This window comes from Stegostoma tigrinum, chromosome 1 (genome assembly GCF_030684315.1).
Source record: "Stegostoma tigrinum isolate sSteTig4 chromosome 1, sSteTig4.hap1, whole genome shotgun sequence".
Taxonomy (NCBI): domain Eukaryota; kingdom Metazoa; phylum Chordata; class Chondrichthyes; order Orectolobiformes; family Stegostomatidae; genus Stegostoma; species Stegostoma tigrinum.
In genome coordinates, this window is record NC_081354.1 from 22,083,724 (window position 1) to 22,105,150 (window position 21,427).

Below are 21,427 nucleotides of genomic sequence, written 5' to 3' on the forward strand. Positions count from 1 at the left end.
TTGGTCAGCATGGATTGGATTAAAGAGTTAGATTAAAGGGTCTGTTTTCAGTGTTGTCTGAGTCTTTGACTATGACACTATAACTACCCTAACTATAGGATTGCAGTCCATATTATACAATTTTTTACAAATAAGTCTGTATTTTACGGATGTATACTCAGTCTAGGCTGTGTTTATTCATTTTTCTATACATTTTATATACATAGCTGACTGAATAACCAACTCCATGTTACAAAGAAAGTAACTGTAGGCAAAGAAAAATAATTTTAAAGTGGAATATTGTAATGCCATTTAACTTTTTTAAAGGCACATGTCTATCTGATCGAGAAAATGCTACACATTTTTGGCACCTCTTATTGTTACTTCCCCCAACTTCCCTATTATATTTTAGACTTTAAATTTGTAGCAGAAAAGCTCAAGTAATTAAATATGAAATGCATCACTGTTGGGAGAATAACCCACACAACTCATTTTCTCAACAGTCTTTTAAGTTTTGCTTTCACAACTCTCATGAGTTATGTTCCACATTCAATAACTTAATGTTTTGTACCCACTAATTATCCTATTCACACTTATAAATAGGAACTCTGAATAACCTGAATGCTATGCAGAGCAAATCACTTGAAATTGCCTCCAAATAAGCAAGATATTGAAATTCACACCTTCTTTAAAATGGATTAAAATACAGTAAGCTGGCAAGCATTGTTAGTTACACACAAAGAGCACAATCTTAAATTGTATATTCGTCATGAAGAGCAATATGATCAAAATTTTTCGAACATCATAATTGTGCTGAATTTTCAATTTGTGAGTGCATAACAATTCCAATGGATTTGATGTCTGATTGCCACTCAGATATTGTTTGTTTTAAATCCCTGGTCCACATTTACTGTCTTGTAAGCCAAACAACATTTTGCACTAAAGTATCAGTCTATACAAATAAGTGCATTTTACTTAGCCTTTCTTTTCATATTCATTTTTGGGGCATGGGTGTCACTCATTAAATCAGCATATCCTGTTGACTTGTAGTTACTGTTGTGAAGATGATGATAAGATGCTCATCTTGAACCCCTGCAGTCCATGTATGGTGTAGATATACCCACAATTCTTTTAATAAGGGACTGTCAAGATTTCGTAACAGCAACTCTCCAAAGAATTCCTTGATCAGCGCTTTTCAATCCTTCTGATATCTAACAGCTATGTGGATGTGGATTTTTGTTTGAACAGAACTGGTTGATACAATATAATAAAATGTGAGGCTGGATGAACACAGCAGGCCAAGCAGCACCTCAGGAGCACAAAAGCTGACGTTTCGGGCCTTAGGCCCGAAACATCAGCTTTTGTGCTCCTGAGATGCTGCTTGGCCTGCTGTGTTCATCCAGCCTCACATTTTATTATCTTGGAATTCTCCAGCATCTGCAGTTCCCATTATCTCTGGTTGATACAATAGCAACGTCTTCACGTAAGTATATTAACACCTGCAAAGGTGAACTATATCACAACAAATACTCATTAGTAATTGCTAGTTTTGAAACCAGATCAATTAATGCTAAATTTAAATTCCAAGTATGGTCATTATTTAAGTAACATACTTAATTCTCAACCTACATAATGGCTAATAAAAGGTATCTTGTCTTTAATGTATATTCAGAATGTATTTTCTACTGTACAGTTTTACAGATGTTGTTCTGGATTTATGTATTGTTAACAGGCAAACAAATAATTGTTAACTTCCCTGAATGCGATATCTTCCTGTGTGTCTTCGTTGCCACAAATCCTCTGCCAATGCAGTAACAAAAGGATGAATGCACTCTTCTTTTGTTCAGTGTCAGTTGGTGTCTGATTACCCTTCACTTAAGCAACTTGGACATTCTTCTTTTTTTGAGGTACTTTTTGAATACATGCTGTTATTTTAAAACTAATAAACTAGTCATTTTTCTTAACCAGGACCCTGCTGTGCATATATTAGCTGACAAATGAGATTGCTCAGCACCCACTGCTAGCATATAAAAAATCCCTGAAAGCCTTGCTGTAATGAGTCTGAAATACATGCGTGATTTTCTAGGAGCAACAAGGCTGCTGCTGCATTAGATTGTCTTTAGGAGGTTAGCGTAAGTCAGTACAAATCGAAAGGCTTATATTTGTTGAACATGTAGCCAAGAGAAACAGGTGCATTCATCACATACTCTCCCTATCTTCCTCTCAATCATAGGCTCTAATCACCTTAGACTTACTTCTTCCCACAACCTACAATCTGCCTTATTGGATGTTGCTTATGTCCTATGTTGTTATGGTATTGCCTTTAGAGTAATGATCCTTTAAGAAACTCAGCTTGTAAGTTATCAACTGCTAGATGGCAGCTAATGACCTCAGTAAACAGAGATAACAAGGTGTAGAGCTGAATGAACACGACAGGCCAAACAGCATCAGAGCAGCAAGAAAGCTGGTGTTTCGGGTCTGGACCCTTCTTCAGAGAGAAATTTTCTGAAGAAGGATCCAGACCCGAAACATCAGCTTTCCTGCTCCTCTGATGCTGATTGGCCTGCTGCGTTCATCCACCTCTACACCTTGTTATCTCAGATTCTCCAGCATCGGCAGTTCCTATCACCTCAGTAAACTGGCTCTTTGCACTTTCGCATTCAAGAAACAGACTGTCAGTTCTGAAAAAGAGTCGTACTGGACTCAAACCAATAAGTCTCTTCACAGATGCTGCCAGGCCTGTTGCATTTCTCCTGCAATTTTTCTCTGTTCTTCAAGATTTTCAGCATCCACAGTGTATTACCTTTATTTGTGTATCAAGATTATTCTGTATTCTGTGTTAGTTTAGCTGCAAATAAACACAAGCAATCCCCAAGTAAACAGAATCCACATCTGTGTTACATTTAGATTTCACAGGAATATTATTGCATTGTCATCTCCTGATGCACAAGAAGACCAATATCATCCACTCGGTTATCAGTGTAGCCACAGTGACCACTGTGTTATTTAATTTGTGCTTACAATAAAGGCACATGAATGATGATTGGTTAGACTTATCTACAAGCAGGCAGATAATTTCAAAAGTAAACCTTTGAAGTATTTTGGTCCAGTGCATCTTTCTAATGAATTCAAATGCAACAATATGTCCTTCTGTCCAAATTTGATGCTTTCTTCCTGAAAAGATTCAATAGCTTTTGACAAATCTAAAATAATTCAAATCTGCCATACTATCTAACTTATCATTCCAGCTTTGAAATTAATTTTTACAATGCACCTTTATCTACAAAGGACTCAATATTTCAAGGAGGCGGTGACAAATAATGTGAAGGTGCCAGTGTCGGACTGGGGTAGACAAGATCAGAAATCACATGACACCAGGTTATAGTCCAACAGGTTTAAGCTTATGTTTTCAAATAAACCCATTGGACTATAACTTGGTGTTGTGTGATTTCTGACCATAAAAAATAAAAGCACAGATCCGTTTATGAGGAATTGTCTTGGTCAAGGCTTGGTTAAATTTCGAACTGAATTGTTAAATGCTGCGGTGTAAGATTTTTATCAGTGTAGTAAAGTGAAAATGTGATGGGATTTGGGAAGGGCGAGTTCTGAAGAATGTGATCTACATGAGATGAGGCACAACAAGCTGGAGTCAACAAGGCAGAGTGTAATGCTGGTCATTTCAAGGTTGCAGGAGGCAATGGCCTAGTGGTATTGTCGCTGTAGTGTGAATCCAGAGACCCGGGTAACATTCTGGGGACCCATGCTTGAATCCCACCATGGCAGATAGTGGAATTCGAATTCAATAAAAATCTGGAATTAAGAAGGTAATGATGACTATAAGTCCATTGCAGATTGTTGGATAAAACCTATTTGGTTCACTAATGTCCTTTAGGGAAGGAAACTGCCATTCTTACCTGACCTGGCCTAAACGTGACTCCAGGTCCACATTATTGTGGTGACCCTTAACTGCCCTCTGGGCAATTAGGAATGGGCAATAAATGCTGACCTGGTGAGCAACGCCTTCATCCTGTGAATGAATAAATGAAAAAAATGATCAGCCAATTGAAGGCTAGGGTTACAGAGATATTCTTGTTTGAATGATCTATATATCTGAACTTTATTCCTTTATCAGTTTTTGGAGTTTAGATCGTATGTACACTAAAGGAATAAGTGGTCTACAACTAAATTTAAAAATGATATAGAATAACATCCCTTGAATAGCATGCAACAAAAATCCAAACCACAAATGAAACACAAATTTCAATTAAAATGTCAATTTTGTGCTTGATGCTGTTCCCTAGACTCTGCGGCATTCAGTGACCATTGAAGGTCTGAAAATATACCTTTCAAAAACAGTTTTTTGAATCAACCTCAGATGTTATGATGTACCTGTGTGGTAAGTAGAGCTTGAACAAGGACCTTCCAGCCCATTTTACCACACAACACCCCAATTATTCTATCGAGATATATTTAATCAACCTCTCCAGATGTGTTAGGACATAGAGAAGGAGCTTGAACCCAGAACCCTGAGCCCAGAGATAGAAACACTACCATTATGCTATAAGACCCTTAATCTTCAATTCTGTGTTGAGTGTAAAGGCACATGTAATTAGCAGTGGTGGAGGATAAACTGCAAATAAGCCTGATTGAGAAGAGGCACCATCTTAAAGTCAAGATACAGCTCATTGCATGACAGGAATAAGCAAAAGATATAATGAATAATTAAGTATAATGACAAATACTATCAGGAGCCAGAGATGACACATCTGTCTCCATTGAGACCTCGTGCTAAACTATTTCTTTCTTCAGCTAAAGATGGTCTGGCATCATCAGATTGGAAGGAGCTTGATGCAACTTCAATGTTAATTCTTTCAGAAATGTTACCTTATGTAACAAATACAATGCCTACATTTTAAGCTAAAATTGAAATTGGAGCAGCTTGGAGTTGGAAGCAAAAACGAACCCAGTGTCAGTATGGATTCAGAATGATCAAAGCCTGTGCCTTATTTAATGATTTTTTTTCAAAGATGCGCTTTTGAGAGGGCCTGCATAGACTTCTGGATACAGAGGCAACTTTTACACATACAATGTGGAGGTCTGCGCAGTGGCAAGAAACAGAGAAAATATAGCTTCTGGAGTCAAAGAGTTACACAGCCCATGGAAACAGATCCTTTAGTCTAATATGTATTTGCCAACCAGGCTTTCCAAACTAAAGTCTAATTTATCTGTACCTTGGGGTTCACGTGCATAATCCACTAAAGTTGGTCAGGCAAGTTGAAACAGCTGTGAAGAAGATTTAAATAGAGGCACAGACTATAAAAGCAAGGAAGTGATATAACACCTCTGCAAATTGTTGGTCAGACTTCATTTGGAGCATTGTGTTCAGTTCTGGTCATCTTATTTAAGGAAGGATATTAAAATCCTGCTCTCACAGCAGTGAGGCATTTCTAAAAGACATCATAGTTATACCAGGTCCTGACAGTAGGCTGGATGAAGTATAACTGGCCTGTAGCTGGGGTATTGTGCCATGCTCAAGTGCAGGAAGTACATTAATGACCTAAGTATATCAGAAAAGGACCACTGTATATCAGTGTCCTACTGTGCATATCACCCCACAATCTCACTCTGCCTTCTCAAGCTTAGTCCATCAAATCACTTCACACGAGCATGTCATCAGTCCTCTTCCTTCACACTTTATAAACTCTCCAACCATCCAACACCACGTTGTGCAGTCTTATGGCTCATAGATAACTATGAAGTTATCTTCAACTTCACTAACTGTATTACATCTATTAATAAACACATGGAATTATATTCAGTTGTAAGCCTGTTTCTTCCTTTATTGTGGGCAGGGAGCAAAAAGTAAGTGCAAGGTAAAGATTGGAGATGCATTTAATCCATTGTACAGCGTACAATTAAGATCGATTGACACTAAGTGTTTAACCTTGCCTGTGACAGTCACATTCTCAGAAACAGATTAAAGTACATTCAGGCCTATTCCCTGAAAGGAGATGGATGGATCAGGAAAAATTCCACCTTTCCTCAAGGACAGGGCAACAATGGAAAGAAGCTCATATGTGAGTAGTCAGGATTGTTAAAGAAGCACAGAAATCCTGGAGAAAATATTGGATATCATTTTGGCGATCAAATAACACAACCCGTAGGTGTTGGGAATCATGGATTATTATTACTATCACCAAATTTTGTGCCATGACATAAAATTCTGTCAATTGAGCTATGGCATAAAATGTTGGATTTAATACATTAGATTGAACCTGACCTCATTTAATGCTACATCAATCTGCTTTCCATCAGTTGAACCAACATTGTGTAAAAGATAATAAAATGTGAGGCTGGATGAACACAGCAGGCCAAGCAGCATCTCAGGAGCACAAAAGCTGACGTTTCGGGCCTAGACCCTTCATCAGAGAGGGGGATGGGGAGAGGGAACTGGAATAAATAGGGAGAGAGGGGGAGGCGGACCGAAGATGGAGAGTAAAGAAGATAGGTGGAGAGAGTGTAGGTGGGGAGGTAGGGAGGGGATAGGTCGGTCCAGGGAAGACGGACAGGTCAAGGAGGTGGGATGAGGTTAGTAGGTAGCTGGGGGTGCGGCTTGGGGTGGGAGGAAGGGAAGGGTGAGAGGAAGAACCGGTTAGGGAGGCAGAGACAGGTTGGACTGGTTTAGGGATGCAGTAGGGGAAGGGGAGATTTTGAAACTGGTGAAGTCCACATTGATACCATATGGCTGCAGGGTTCCCAGGCGGAATATGAGTTGCTGTTCCTGCAACCTTCGGGTGGCATCATTGTGGCAGTGCAGGAGGCCCATGATGGACATGTCATCTAGAGAATGGGAGGGGGAGTGGAAATGGTTTGCGACTGGGAGGTGCAGTTGTTTGTTGCGAACTGAGCGGAGGTGTTCTGCAAAGCGGTCCCCAAGCCCAGCTCTTCCCCCCCACCCACTGCACTTCCGCCATCTACAATCCGACCCCATCACCCAAGGCATTTTTCCATCCCCACCCTTGTCTACCTTCTGGAGAGACCACTCTCTCCGTGACTTGCTTGTTCGCTCCACACTGCCCTCCAACCCCACCACACCCGGCACCTTCCCCTGCAACCGCAGGAAGTGCTACACTTGCCCCCACACCTCCTCCCTCACCCCCATCCCAGACCCCAAGATGATTTTCCATAATAAGCAGAGGTTCACCTGCACATCTGCCAATGTGGTATACTGTATCCATTGTACCCGGTGTGGCTTCCTGTACATTGGGGAAACCAAGTGGAAGCTTGGGGACTGCTTTGTTGAACACCTCCGCTCAGTTCGCAATAAACAACTGCACCTGGTTGTGTATTTTTGTTGCTTGTTGGTGCTCATGTATTCTTGTGGCCGGTTTCCAACGTAATGTTTATCACAGTCTTTGCATGGGATCTTGTATGTCACATTAGTTGTGAGCATAGTGGGTAAGGGGTCTTTGGTTCAAGTTAGCAGTTGGCGTGGGCTTGACGGAGGTTTGTGTAATACTCTGATACTCAATGGTCATATGAGTCTTGTTGTCGGTTTGAATATGTTCTTGATGTATGGTAATGTGATGAGTGTGTCAGGGCATACTGTATCTTCTTGTTGTTTGTGTGATAGGCATCATTGGGCCCAGCAGTTCGAGTATCCATTGTCCTTAAATACTTGGTAGAGGAATTCTTATCCATTTTGGCATTGCTGCAGTGTGTTGTTGCTCATTTAGATAGTGTTTTTACACAGCTCTGTGGGCGTTGGGGTGGGTTGCTGTTGAAATTCAGGACTTGGTCAGTATGTGTGGCCTTTCTGTGGACCTTTGACAGAAATTCCCCATTGGCCCTGCATGCTACCATGATGTCCAGAAATGGAAGCTGTTTGTTCTTTTCTTCTTCCCTGGTGAATTTGATGCAGGTGAGAGCGTTGTTTATTTGTTGGTCTGTCTCTTCTAGTTTAGTCTGTTTGATGATGACGTAAGTCCGCATATCGGATTCAGAGTTTAGGTTGGGTCTGCTTTCAAGTCTCTGCATCACGGCTTCTGCTATTACTCCGGAGATAGGTGACCCAATGTGCATTCTGTTGATTTGTTCATAGACTTGCCCATTAAAGGTAAAGTCAGCTGTGAGACATAAGTCCTGGAACTTCAGCATGCTGTCTGTGGAGATAGTGTCATCAAGTCTTGTTCTTTTAGAAGTGTTGTTTGTGTTCCTCTTGTCAGTGGCATGTCAATTGATGTGAATAGGGCAATAACATCAAAGTACTCCATGACCTCATCTTCATCTATTCTTATGCCTTTGAGGAATTTGACGAAATTCTGGGTTGAGTGGATTGCGTGGGGTGAGGTGTTTTGGGCTTCGTTGTAACTGCTTGGTTAGCCTATGTGTTGGTGTGCCTGGGAGGGAGATTATGGTCTGAGGAGTACTACCAGTTTGTGTACTTTTGGGAGGCCATAGAATCGGGGTGTTTGTCCCTTCGGGTTTCATTTTTAGATAGTTGACTTTGTTGATTTGTCTGGTCTGTTTGAGTCTCCTTCGTGTGTTAATTATTTTATTACCCAGTTGTGGTGTCGGGTCTATACGCATTTTCTGGTATGTATTCATGTCTGCGAGTATCATCTGTGCTTTAGTGAGGTAGTCCCGTTTCCTTATTATTACTGCCATGCACCGAATTTCCACAGGTTGAATAATGATGTTTTTGTCATTTTTCAGTCCTCCTAGAGCCTTCTTTTCTGATGTGTTAAGAATGTTAAGTTTTTTCCTTCTGGTCAGTGTCAGGGCCATTGTCTTTCTTATGGCTAGATAATAAAGTGTGAAGCTGGATGAACACAGCAGGCCCAGCAGCATCTCAGGAGCACAAAAGCTGACGTTTCGGGCCTAGACCCTTCATCAGAGAGGGGGATGGGGAGAGGGAACTGGAATAAATAGGGAGAGAGGGGGAGGCGGACCGAAGATGGAGAGTAAAGAAGATAGGTGGAGAGAGTATAGGTGGGGAGGTAGGGAGGGGATAGGTCAGTCCAGGGAAGACGGACAGGTCAAGGAGGTGGGATGAGGTTAGGAGGTAGATGGGGGTGCGGCTTGGGGTGGGAGGAAGGGATGGGTGAGAGGAAGAACAGGTTAGGGAGGCAGAGACAGGTTGGACTGGTTTTGGGATGCAGTGGGTGGAGGGGAAGAGTTGGGCTGGTTGTGTGGTGCAGTGGGGGGAGGGGACGAACTGGGCTGGTTTAGGGATGCAGTAGGGGAAGGGGAGATTTTGAAACTGGTGAAGTCCACATTGATACCATTAGGCTGCAGGGTTCCCAGGCGGAATATGAGTTGCTGTTCCTGCAACCTTCGGGTGGCATCATTGTGGCAGTGCAGGAGGCCCATGATGGACATGTCATCTAGAGAATGGGAGGGGGAGTGGAAATGGTTTGCGACTGGGAGGTGCAGTTGTTTGTTGCGAACCGAGCGGAGGTGTTCTGCAAAGCGGTCCCCAAGCCTCCGCTTGGTTTCCCCAATGTACAGGAAGCCGCACTGGGTACAGTGGATGCAGTATACCACATTGGCAGATGTGCAGGTGAACCTCTGCTTAATGTGGAATGTCATCTTGGGGCCTGGGATAGGGGTGAGGGAGGAGGTGTGGGGGCAAGTGTAGCATTTCCTGCGGTTGCAGGGGAAGGTGCCGGGTGTGGTGGGGTTGGAGGGCAGTGTGGAGCGAACAAGGGAGTCACGGAGAGAGTGGTCTCTCCGGAAAGCAGACAGGGGTGGGGATGGAAAAATGTCTTGGGTGGTGGGGTCGGATTGTAAATGGCGAAAGTGTCGGAGGATGATGCGTTGTATCCGGAGTTTGGTAGGGTGGTGTGTGAGAACGAGGGGGATCCTCTTAGGGCGGTTGTGGCGGGGGCGGGGTGTGAGGGATGTGTTGCGAGAAACACAGGAGATGCAGTCAAGGGCGTGCTCGATCACTGTGGGGGGAAAGTTGCGGTCCTTAAAGAACTTGGACATCTGGGATGTGCGGGAGTGGAATATCTTATCGTGGGAGCAGATGCGGCGGAGGCGGAGGAATTGGGAATAGGGGATGGAATTTTTGCAGGAGGGTGGGTGGGAGGAGGTGTATTCTAGGTAGCTGTGGGAGTCGGTGGGCTTGAAATGGACATCAGTTACAAGCTGGTTGCCTGAGATGGAGACTGAGAGGTCCAGGAAGGTGAGGGATGTGCTGGAGATGGCCCAGGTGAACTGAAGGTTGGGGTGGAAGGTGTTGGTGAAGTGGATGAACTGTTCGAGCTCCTCTGGGGAGCAAGAGGCGGCTCCGATACAGTCATCAATGTACCGGAGGAAGAGGTGGGGTTTGGGGCCTGTGTAGGTGCGGAAGAGGGACTGTTCCAACTTGCCCCCACACCTCCTCCCTCACCCCTATCCCAGGCCCCAAGATGACATTCCACGTTAAGCAGAGGTTCACCTGCACATCTGCCAATGTGGTATACTGCATCCGTTGTACCCAGTGCGGCTTCCTCTACATTGGGGAAACCAAGCGGAGGCTTGGGGACCGCTTTGCAGAACACCTCCGCTCAGTTCGCAACAAACAACTGCACCTCCCAGTCACAAACCATTTCCACTCCACCTCCCATTCTCTAGATGACATGTCCATCATGGGCCTCCTGCACTGCCACAATGATGCCACCCGAAGGTTGCAGGAACAGCAACTCATATTCCGCCTGGGAACCCTGCAGCCTAATGGTATCAATGTGGACTTCACCAGTTTCAAAATCTCCCCTTCCCCTACTGCATCCCTAAACCAGCCCAGTTCGTCCCCTCCCCCCACTGCACCACACAACCAGCCCAGCTCTTCCCCCCCACCCACTGCATCCCAAAACCAGTCCAACCTGTCTCTGCCTCCCTAACCGGTTCTTCCTCTCACCCATCCCTTCCTCCCACCCCAAGCCGCACCCCCATCTACCTCCTAACCTCATCCCACCTCCTTGACCTGTCCGTCTTCCCTGGACTGACCTATCCCCTCCCTACCTCCCCACCTATACTCTCTCCACCTATCTTCTTTACTCTCCATCTTCGGTCCGCCTCCCCCTCTCTCCCTATTTATTCCAGTTCCCTCTCCCCATCCCCCTCTCTGATGAAGGGTCCAGGCCCGAAACGTCAGCTTTTGTGCTCCTGAGATGCTGCTTGGCCTGCTGTGTTCATCCAGCCTCACATTTTATTATCTTGGAATTCTCCAGCATCTGCAGTTCCTATTATCTCTGTCTTATGGCTAGTTGTGTTTCCTCACTGATGCCGTTGGTCTTCTGTGTGGATTGCAGTGTGGCCAGGAACTCTGTCCTGTTAGCACCTCTGTGATAGTAGTTGAGTCCACTTATTAGAACAGCTTTCTCTGTGTTTATTCATGTCTTGTCTGAAATGTTACTTACCCAACTGTCTCATCTTTGGTTGTTGTTTTGGTGTGTTAGTTTGGTTAATTTTTCCTGTAGGATCCAGCTTTTCTTGGTTCTTGTTATTTGTTGACTGATGTTAATTGCTCTTTCTAAGTCTGTTGTCCACTCTAGGTTGATTAAGCATAAGAATAGGGTTTTTGACACATAAATTCCTTATCATATCTGTGCAGCCAGATGTGTGCCTTATCATATCTGTGGAGCCAGATGTGTGCATTGTTAATCATTACCTTTCTGTCGTTATTGTGTTCTGCTGTCCTATGTGGATATGGGTTGTTGTTGGGAGGTTTGCATCTACTACTGTGTGGGAATACCTATTTCCTGAAGCATCCATGCAGGAAGTCGAGTTGCTCGCGGGTAGTGCTCTGTCACTTCGCATAGGTTTCCCATTTCCTGGCCAATTTGAGCGGTCTGCACCTGAGGGTGTCTAAGGTTTTTGAGTAGATTTGTAGCTTGGGTTGTGGATATTGTGATTGATTCGCTCGCTGAGCTGGTTCATTAGTTCACAGAGGTTTCATTACCTTGCTGGGTAACATCATCAGTACAGCTTCCGATGAAGCATTGTTGTGTTTCCCGCCTGGTATTTAAACTCTGCGATCCGTTAGAATTCGTTACCTGAAATCTACTTGAGGATGTTAGAACAGTAGGCAGTCTAGCACCAGAAAATCACTGCTAAACTGTCTAATTTTGAAGCCTATGTGTGCTGGAAGTTTGGAGAACATTGGTAACAGTGCTAGACGACCATTCTGTACCTTTCATTCCACTTTCTTTCCCTCTATGCATTCAGTATCATTATTTAATAAAACGAAGAACTATAGAGGCTGATAATAAAATGTGAGGCTGGATGGACACAGCAGGCCAAGCAGCATCTCAGGAGCACAAAAGCTGACGTTTCGGGCCTAGACCCTTCATCAGAGAGGGGGATGGGGGGAGGGAACTTTAATAAATGGGGAGAGAGGAGGAGGCGGACCGAAGATGGAGAGTAAAGAAGATAGGTGGAGAGAGTGTAGGTGGGGAGGTAGGGAGGGGATAGGTCAGTCCAGGGAAGACGGGCAGGTCAAGGAGGTGGGATGAGGTTAGTAGGTAGCGGGGGGTGCGGCTTGGGGTGGGAGGAAGGGATGGGTGAGAGGAAGAACCGGTTAGGGAGGCAGAGACCGGTTGGACTGGTTTTGGGATGCAGTGGGTGGGGAGGAAGAGCTGGGCTGGTTGTGTGGTGCAGTCGGTGGAGGGGACGAACTGGGCTGGTTGAGGGATGCAGTAGGGGAAGGGGAGATTTTGAAACTGGTGAAGTCCACATTGATACCATATGGCTGCAGGGTTCCCAGGCGGAATATGAGTTGCTGTTCCTGCAACCTTCGGGTGGCATCATTGTGGCAGTGCAGGAGGCCCATGATGGACATGTCATCTAGAGAATGGGAGGGGGAGTGGAAATGGTTTGCGACTGGGAGGTGCAGTCGTTTTTTGCGAACTGAGCGGAGGTGTTCTGCAAAGCGGTCCCCAAGCCTCCGCTTGGTTTCCCCAATGTAGAGGAAGCCGCACCGGGTACAGTGGATGCAGTATACCACATTGGTAGATGTGCAGGTGAACCTCTGCTTGATGTGGAATGTCATCTTGGGGCCTGGGATGGGGGTGAGGGAGGAGGTGTGGGGACAAGTGTAGCATTTCCTGCGGTTGCAGGGGAAGGTGCCGGGTGTGGTGGGGTTGGAGGGCAGTGTGGAGCGAACAAGGGAGTCGCGGAGAGAGTGGTCTCTCCGGAAAGCAGACAGGGGAGGGGATGGAAAAATGTCTTGGGTGGTGGGGTCGGATTGTAAATGGCGGAAGTGTCGGAGGATGATGCGTTGTATCCGGAGGTTGGTAGGGTGGTGTGTGAGAACGAGGGGGATCCTCTTGGGGCGGTTGTGGCGGGGGCGGGGTGTGAGGGATGTGTCGCGGGAAATGCGGGAGACGCGGTCAAGGGCGTTCTCGATCACCGTGGGGGGAAAGTTGCGGTCCTTAAAGAACTTGGACATCTGGGATGTGCGGGAGTGGAATGTCTTGTCGTGGGAGCAGATGCGGCGGAGGTGGAGGAATTGGGAATAGGGGATGGAATTTTTGCAGGAGGGTGGGTGGGAGGAGGTGTATTCTAGGTAGCTGTGGGAGTCGGTGGGCTTGAAGTGGACATCAGTTACAAGCTGGTTGCCTGAGATGGAGACTGAGAGGTCCAGGAAGGTGAGGGATGTGCTGGAGATGGCCCAGGTGAACTGAAGGTTGGGGTGGAAGGTGTTGGTGAAGTGGATGAACTGTTCGAGCTCCTCTGGGGAGCAAGAGGCGGCGCCGATACAGTCATCAATGTACCGGAGGAAGAGGTGGGGTTTGGGGCCTGTGTAGGTGCGGAAGAGGGACCGTTCCACGTAACCTACAAAGAGGCAGGCATAGCTGGGGCCCATGCGGGTGCCCATGGCCACCCCCTTAGTCTGTAGGAAGTGGGAGGAGTCAAAAGAGAAGTTGTTGAGTGTGAGGACGAGTTCAGCTAGGCGGATGAGAGTGTCGGTGGAGGGGGACTGGTCGGGCCTGCGGGACAGGAAGAAGCGGAGGGCCTTGAGGCCATCTCCATGCGGAATGCAGGTGTACAGGGACTGGACGTCCATGGTGAATATGAGGTGTTGGGGGCCAGGGAATTGGAAGTCCTGGAGGGGGTGGAGGGCGTGGGTGGTGTCACGGACGTAGGTGGGGAGTTCCTGGACCAAGGGGGAGAAAATGGAGTCCAGATAGGTGGAGATGAGTTCGGTGGGGCAGGAGCAGGCTGAGACGATGGGTCGACCAGGGCAGGCAGGTTTGTGGATTTTGGGAAGGAGATAGAAACGGGCCGTGCGGGGTTGGGGAACAATGAGGTTGGAGGCTGTGGGTGGGAGGTCCCCTGAGGTGATGAGGTCGTGAATGGTGTTGGAGATGATGGTTTGGTGCTCGGGTGTGGGGTCATGAACGAGGAGGCGGTAGGAGGTGGTGTCGGAGAGTTGGCGTCTGGCCTCGGCGATGTAGAGGTCAGTGCGCCATACTACCACTGCGCCACCCTTGTCTGCGGGTTTGATGGTGAGGTTGGGGTTGGAGCGGAGGGAGCGGAGGGAGCGGAGGGCTGCCCGTTCTGCGGGGGAGAGGTTGGAGTGGGTGAGAGGGGTGGAGAGGTTGAGGCGGTTGATGTCTCGACGGCAGTTGGAGATGAAGAGGTCGAGGGAGGGTAGGAGGCCTGGGGGTGGTGTCCAGGAGGAGGACTTGTGTTGGAAGCGGGTGAAGGGGTCAGTGGAAGGAGGGTTGGGTTCCCGGTTGAAGAAGTAGGCATGCAGGCGAAGACGGCGGAAAAACTGCTCTATGTCCGACCGTGACTGGTATTCGTTGATGTGTGGTTGTAGGGGAACAAAGGTGAGCCCCTTGCTCAGGACTGACCGTTCGTCCTCAGTCAGTGGGAGGTCTGGGGGGATGGTGAAGATGCGGCAGGGCTCAGTGTGGCTGTCTTCGCTGGGGTTGCAGGCTGTGGAGGTGGTGGGCGGGGCGATGAGGTCGTCGGCCGTGGGCGGGGTTCCGTCGGCCGTGTGCGGGGTTCCGTCGGCGTCGACCGTGGGCGGGGTTCCGTCGGCGTCGACCGTGGGCGGGGTTCCGTCGGCGGTGGGAAGATCCGGGTGGGCGAAAGCAGCTGAGGTGAGGGTGGTGTGTGGGCTGTAGTACCTGGACGTGGAGGTGGTGACTGCAGCAGCGGTTCCGGAAGTTCTGTGGCCGGCGGAGGCGGATGTGACGTCATCGGTGGGGTCTCCGGCCGTGTCCTCATGGTCAATGGCGGCAGGTGCATGGTGGGGGAGGGGCAGGGACAGAGTCGGGATTTGGGAGGCGCAGGAATCCTCTTGTGGGTGGCAGGGGCCAGTGAGTTTGTTGTACTTATGATTTTTGGTGCCCAGTAAAGCTGAGTGAAACTGGGTGTTCAGTCTGTGGATCCTGCGGAGGATAAAAAACAGCAGGGGTCCTGAGCAGGTCTGGGAGAGGGAGGCTCTGAGCTGGGGCAGGCTGGATTGCAGTGTGTGGAGGTGCCGGCGCATAGCTGCAAGTGTCTGTTTCAGGACTCGCAGGGAGAAACGCTTCTGAAGGGTCTGAATGTTCTGGGTGTAGAGGTGGTCACGGTTGGAGCCAAATTGGGAAGGCTGAAATGTGGACTGTAGTCCCTTGGGGATGATCTGGTTCCGTAGGCAGGTGCTGAGAAAGGTGATGTGGCTGTGGTACCTGGTTTGCTTCAGGACATGGTCGAGCAGTTTCAAGGCCGAAGAGATTACAAGAGAGTTGCAATGGGAGAGAGATTCCCTGAGGTTGGTCCGGAGGGAGGAGGGTAACTTCTTCAGGTTAGGCATCCCTGGAAGAGGCTTCGCAGTGAGGTTAAAATAGTATCAGAGATAATGGGGACTGCAGATGCTGGAGATTCCAAGATAATAAAATGTGAGGCTGGATGAACACAGCAGGCCAAGCAGCATCTCAGGAGCACAAAAGCTGACGTTTCGGGCCTAGACCCTTCATCAGAGAGGGGGATGGGGGGAGGGAACTGGAATAAATAGGGAGAGAGGGGGAGGCGGACCGAAGATGGAGAGTAAAGAAGATAGGTGGAGAGAGTGTAGGTGGGGAGGTAGGGAGGGGATAGGTCAGTCCAGGGAAGACGGACAGGTCAAGGAGGTGGGATGAGGTTAGTAGGTAGCGGGGGGTGCGGCTTGGGGTGGGAGGAAGGGATGGGTGAGAGGAAGAACCGGTTAGGGAGGCAGAGACCGGTTGGACTGGTTTTGGGATGCAGTGGGTGGGGGGGAAGAGCTGGGCTGGTTGTGTGGTGCAGTCGGTGGAGGGGACGAACTGGGCTGGTTGAGGGATGCAGTAGGGGAAGGGGAGATTTTGAAACTGGTGAAGTCCACATTGATACCATATGGCTGCAGGGTTCCCAGGCGGAATATGAGTTGCTGTTCCTGCAACCTTCGGGTGGCATCATTGTGGCAGTGCAGGAGGCCCATGATGGACATGTCATCAAGAGAATGGGAGGGGGAGTGGAAATGGTTTGCGACTGGGAGGTGCAGTCGCTGGACGTCTGAAACAAAAACAGAAATTTTTGGGGAGACTCAGCATCACTGAATCACCTCTGAAGGAGGGTCACTGGACTCAAAACATTAACTCTGCTTTCTCTCTGATCTTGCTGCACCTGCTGAGTTTCCATTTTTGTTTCAAGATCATTGTTTACCCAGAACGAACATTTTCATTTTGGCAGTACGATACTGGGATTTTTCAGCAACTGCGCCTTTGGGTGATTTCAGCATTTCTTTCAAACATTTTTTCAAATCCACAAGCTTTCCATTTTATTATAACTTCTTAAGTGTACCGTTGTTGTGGATTGTTCTGTTGTTGAAAATCAAATATTTTTGAGAGGCACCCGCTTAAACAGTTAGGCTTGAAATTAGATTGCTTCAGAGTGTGAATATGACCAGGAAAATGCTGATGGTTTTATTTCATACACAAGATCAATGTATTGATGTATTCACAAAATGTTCTAATTGAACTCCAAGGGCAATTCCATTCAGTTATTGTGTCGACATGAATAGATGACTGCTCAGGTGTAATTGGGTTTTAGATACATCTGCTAAACCTTCAAATTCATTGCTACCGTGCTCAAAAGTTGTAAAGGATATTAAACTAAACCATAAAAGCAGCACATGTTACAATGTGATGACATGGAGTTGAGCACACATTTACTGTTATCTGTTGCCACACATGGTTAATGCACTCCTCAACAGATTGCATAAATCTATGCTGCTACTGTTTCAAATAATCAGTGAAACTCTGAATTTTCATCAGAATCCCATAGATAATTGAATTGTCATCAGTTGCACAATATTAAGCAGTGGCACCTATCCCTACCTCTCATCCCACCCGGCACGACCTGCTCTGCTAAACTGGCACAGCTGGCCCTAAATCGCAAGCATGACACCTTCCATTTTAGCAGGAATGGAGTCAAGCCACATCCTGCATGTGTGTGTTTTGTGGAAGGGGCTGTCCATTTAAATCACCAACATCCTCTAAACTGATACATATATTTTGACATCCTTGTAGAGTGGTACCTGGAGTGTGCACAGTAGACCTGTTAAGAGCATGAACTTTATGGATTCATTTGGATAGTGAATTCAACCCTTCAAAGAGATATGGTAACCTTAGTGTCTTGACACCTAGAGTGGAGTAACAATGCCCTTGAGCTTGGGTGTCAGGTAATCTTAGTGGGGTTAGGATGCCCTTAGTTTCATGTGGAGATGTAGGGTAATACTTGGAAATGTTAAATGTATCAACAAATGTGTTTTAAAAAGTGCATGTACCAAAAGAACTATTAAAAAATTTGAAACAAAATGCCAAAACTGGCAAAGAACTGTCAAAAATTGGCATTTGAAATGGTGTCAGGCATTTCAATAGGTATATTAATGTAATCCATCATAGGATTTATGTTACATGACTGACTTGCCAATCTATCATTTTCATATTGTACTGCCTGTCAAGTGAGCAGTTTAATGCACAGCTCCCAGCATTTATGGATTATGCATGTTTGTTTCCTTTGCAGAGAGTAAGTACTGGAGTGAAATACCTGTTTGATCTTCAGAAAGTGAGTGAGTCACCATTTTATATTGTTGCAGTCTGTATGAAGCCAGCACACCTGCAACAATGTGAGAGAAAAGTGTTCCAGGACCATAACTTTATAATAATGAAGAAAAATATGATAAGCACCGGAACGAAATACCTATCTGATCTTCAGAAAGTGAGGGAGGAGCAAATGGTCGCTCCATTGACAGAAATTTTCCAACCATCTCTGAACATGGTATTAGTTCCAAGGGACTGACAGATTACACATGTGACAAAGCAACAAAGGATAATCCAGGAAACTACAGATCTATCAATTGACATCAATAGTAGAAAAACTGGAGGTCATAATACAGGAAAAGATAAATATATATATGGAGAAAAATAAGTTAATACTGATAGTAAACATGGTTTCAGCAAGGGAAGGGCATGTCTGGCAAATTTAGTTGAGTTCCTTGATGAGGTGACATTAATAGTGGAGAAGGACAGTGCTGTAAATGCTTCATATTTAGACATTCACAAAGCATTTGATATGGTGCCACATGACTGATTGGTTACACAATTAGCAATGTTTGGGTTTGATGGGTGTTTGGCTGCACGGTTTAGAAGTTGGCTAAAAGGTAGGAAGTAGGAATGGAAGGATGGTATAGATGGGCATTTTTCAGACTGGAGACAAGCCAAAAGCAGTGTTCCCCAGCAAACAGTATTGGAATCCTTGCTTTTTTCTGAATTATAAGAACAACTCAGTGGATGTGGAGGGCAGCATCTCTAAATTTTACAGCTGATACTGTTACAAAGTTAGTTAGAGCACTTGTGGATTGAGAGGCAGGAAGTTAGAATTTGGTGTTTGTAAAATGCTGGAGGGGTGTGGGAAGCATTGAGTGGTCCCTTTAAAAGATGATGCACTTTTTCTGCGCTTATAGGTTTCGAATGGATGTCTGTGAGCTGCAACTTGAAAGTTTATAAGCAAACAGGGAGTACCCAAATTAAAATATTTGTATGAAAAGGCCATACAGTTAGCAAGCAAAACAACAGTTTCACCAAGACAACAAGTTTTTGAATTTAGCCAATCAATTTGAACCAGGCACTCAGATACAAAAACCTATTAAATTTAAGTATGATAATTTTGTCAACATAGGGCCAATATTATCGGGAGAAGTATTGATATGTCATCAAGGATATAATAGAAGGGAACAGTTAGGCAAAGCCACAGAACTAACTGCCATCCACCAGAGCTAACAGCCCTCAGATCTCAAGAGAGAATCGTTGGCTCACAGCCTCCTTTATGCCTTTGAAAAAGCACCATCTAAGTAACAATGGTACCAAAGGCACAAACTAGTTAATATTCCTGACAGAAGAGTCAACAGAGAAGGCATTCTTAACAGAAGAACAGACAGAGAAGGCACATAGCATTCCAGATGATACATAGCCTGGCTGTAATTTGAAGAGACTAAATTCTTTTTACCTATACACATGTATAAAAGTGGTACTTTTATCTATTGGAATAAGTGGTACTTGTACTTAGTAGAACAGCATACCATTAGAATCTTGTTTTATTCTGGAGTATTTAGTAATTAGAAGGGATTTATTTGATTTGTTAATAGTTTAGATAATTTGCTCACTATTAGATAAATAAATTGTTACATGCTGATGTTAAAGTGAGTGTCAAGAATTTATTTTATTTGACCACGAGAAGTTACATCACTTTTCACAGGCCTTTTAAAGATCATAAGTTGAGGCGCCCCTCTTTCGGTCTTTCGGTTTTTATTCTCGGGTTGGGGGGGTCCATCTCTGCTTCATAAGAGTACTAAACTAGGAACAACAGGGAATTGTAAGGATATTGCTGAGTGACTTCAGAGGGACATTGACAGGTTGACCAAATGGGCAGACGTATTCAGTCAGAGAAATATGAGGTGACGCATTTTGGTAGAAGAAACATGGAGGAGCAATACAAGCTCAATGGTGTAACTTTGAGAGGATTACAAAAGTAGAGGGACTTCAGGGTTCAAGTACGTAATTCTCTGAAGGTAGTCACGCAAGTTGAAACAGTTGTTAAGAAGGTCTGTAAGTTCCTTGGATTTATAAAAAGAATAGAGTATAAAAGCAATGTAGTGATGTGTCACCACTGCACTTCATCAGTCAGATCCCATTTAGAGTATTGCATTCAGTTCTTGACATTTTATTTAGGAAAGGAGTTGAAGTCCTGTACAGAGTGCAAAGGAGACTCAGTAGAAGTATACAAGAATGAGGAATTTTGGGTACAAGTGAATATTAGAGAAATTAGATTTATTCTCCTCAAAGCAGAGAAGATTAAGTGGTGACCTTGCCGAGATTTTCAAGATTTTTTAAAAAATTAGTAGGGAAGAAGGATATTCTGTTTCCAGTAGTTGGCATGTCGGTAATTAGGGGTCTTAATTGTCATCAAGAGAGCTAGGAATGAGATTAGAAGAAACTTCTTTCGTCCGTGAGTTGTTAGTATTTGGAATGCGCTACCTGAGAAAGTGATGGACATGGATTCCGTAAGATGTTCAAAAGGGAGCTGGATATATTTGAGAATAAAAATTTAGAGGTCTGTGGAGATAGGGCTGGAGAATGGAACTGGCTAGATGTCTCATTCGGGAGCCAGGCCAGACATGATTGGTGAAATGGCTTCCTTCTGTCTGTGAAATTCTAAAATTCAATGAACTCATCCAAGCAGTTAGAGAGTGTTTCATCACATTCATGGCTTCTACTTTCAAATGTTAGATAGCTTTTGGCAGTCAACAGCTGAGTTGCCTGTCAAAAACTATCTCTGAATTCTCTGAGTTTTATTCAGTTAAATTTCTGGTGAATGTTAATCATTACAATATTGATAGTAGACGATAGAGATAATTGCATTGAACTTTAAAAGAAGATGGTTAGATTCTCTCTCATGGATAGCCAAAATTTTCATATAGTTTTATGGTGTAAATGGTGCTCACCACTTCTGAATCAAAATCTGCATGTTGTCCAGGCTTTGATGAAAATTGACATTGTCATTTTTTAAGATTCATTTGTGGGATGTGTGCCACTGGCTGGCCAACATTTATTGCTCATCCTGAGTTGCCGTTGACAAGGTGGTAGTGAGCAACCATCTGAACGGCTGCAGTCCACTTCCTGTAAGTTGACACATAATGCCATAAGGGAGGGAATTCCAGGATTTTGACCCAGTGACAGTGAGGGAATGGTGACATATATTCCAAGTCAGGATGGTGAGTGCCTTGGAGGGGAACTTGAAGCTGGTGGTGTTCCCATGTATCTGCTGCCCTTGGGTCTTCTAGATGGAAATGTCCATGGGTTTGAAAGGTACTGTCTCAGGATCTTTGATGAATCTTTGCAGCACATCCTGTAGATAGTACACACTGCTGCTGCTGATCGTCGTTGGTGGA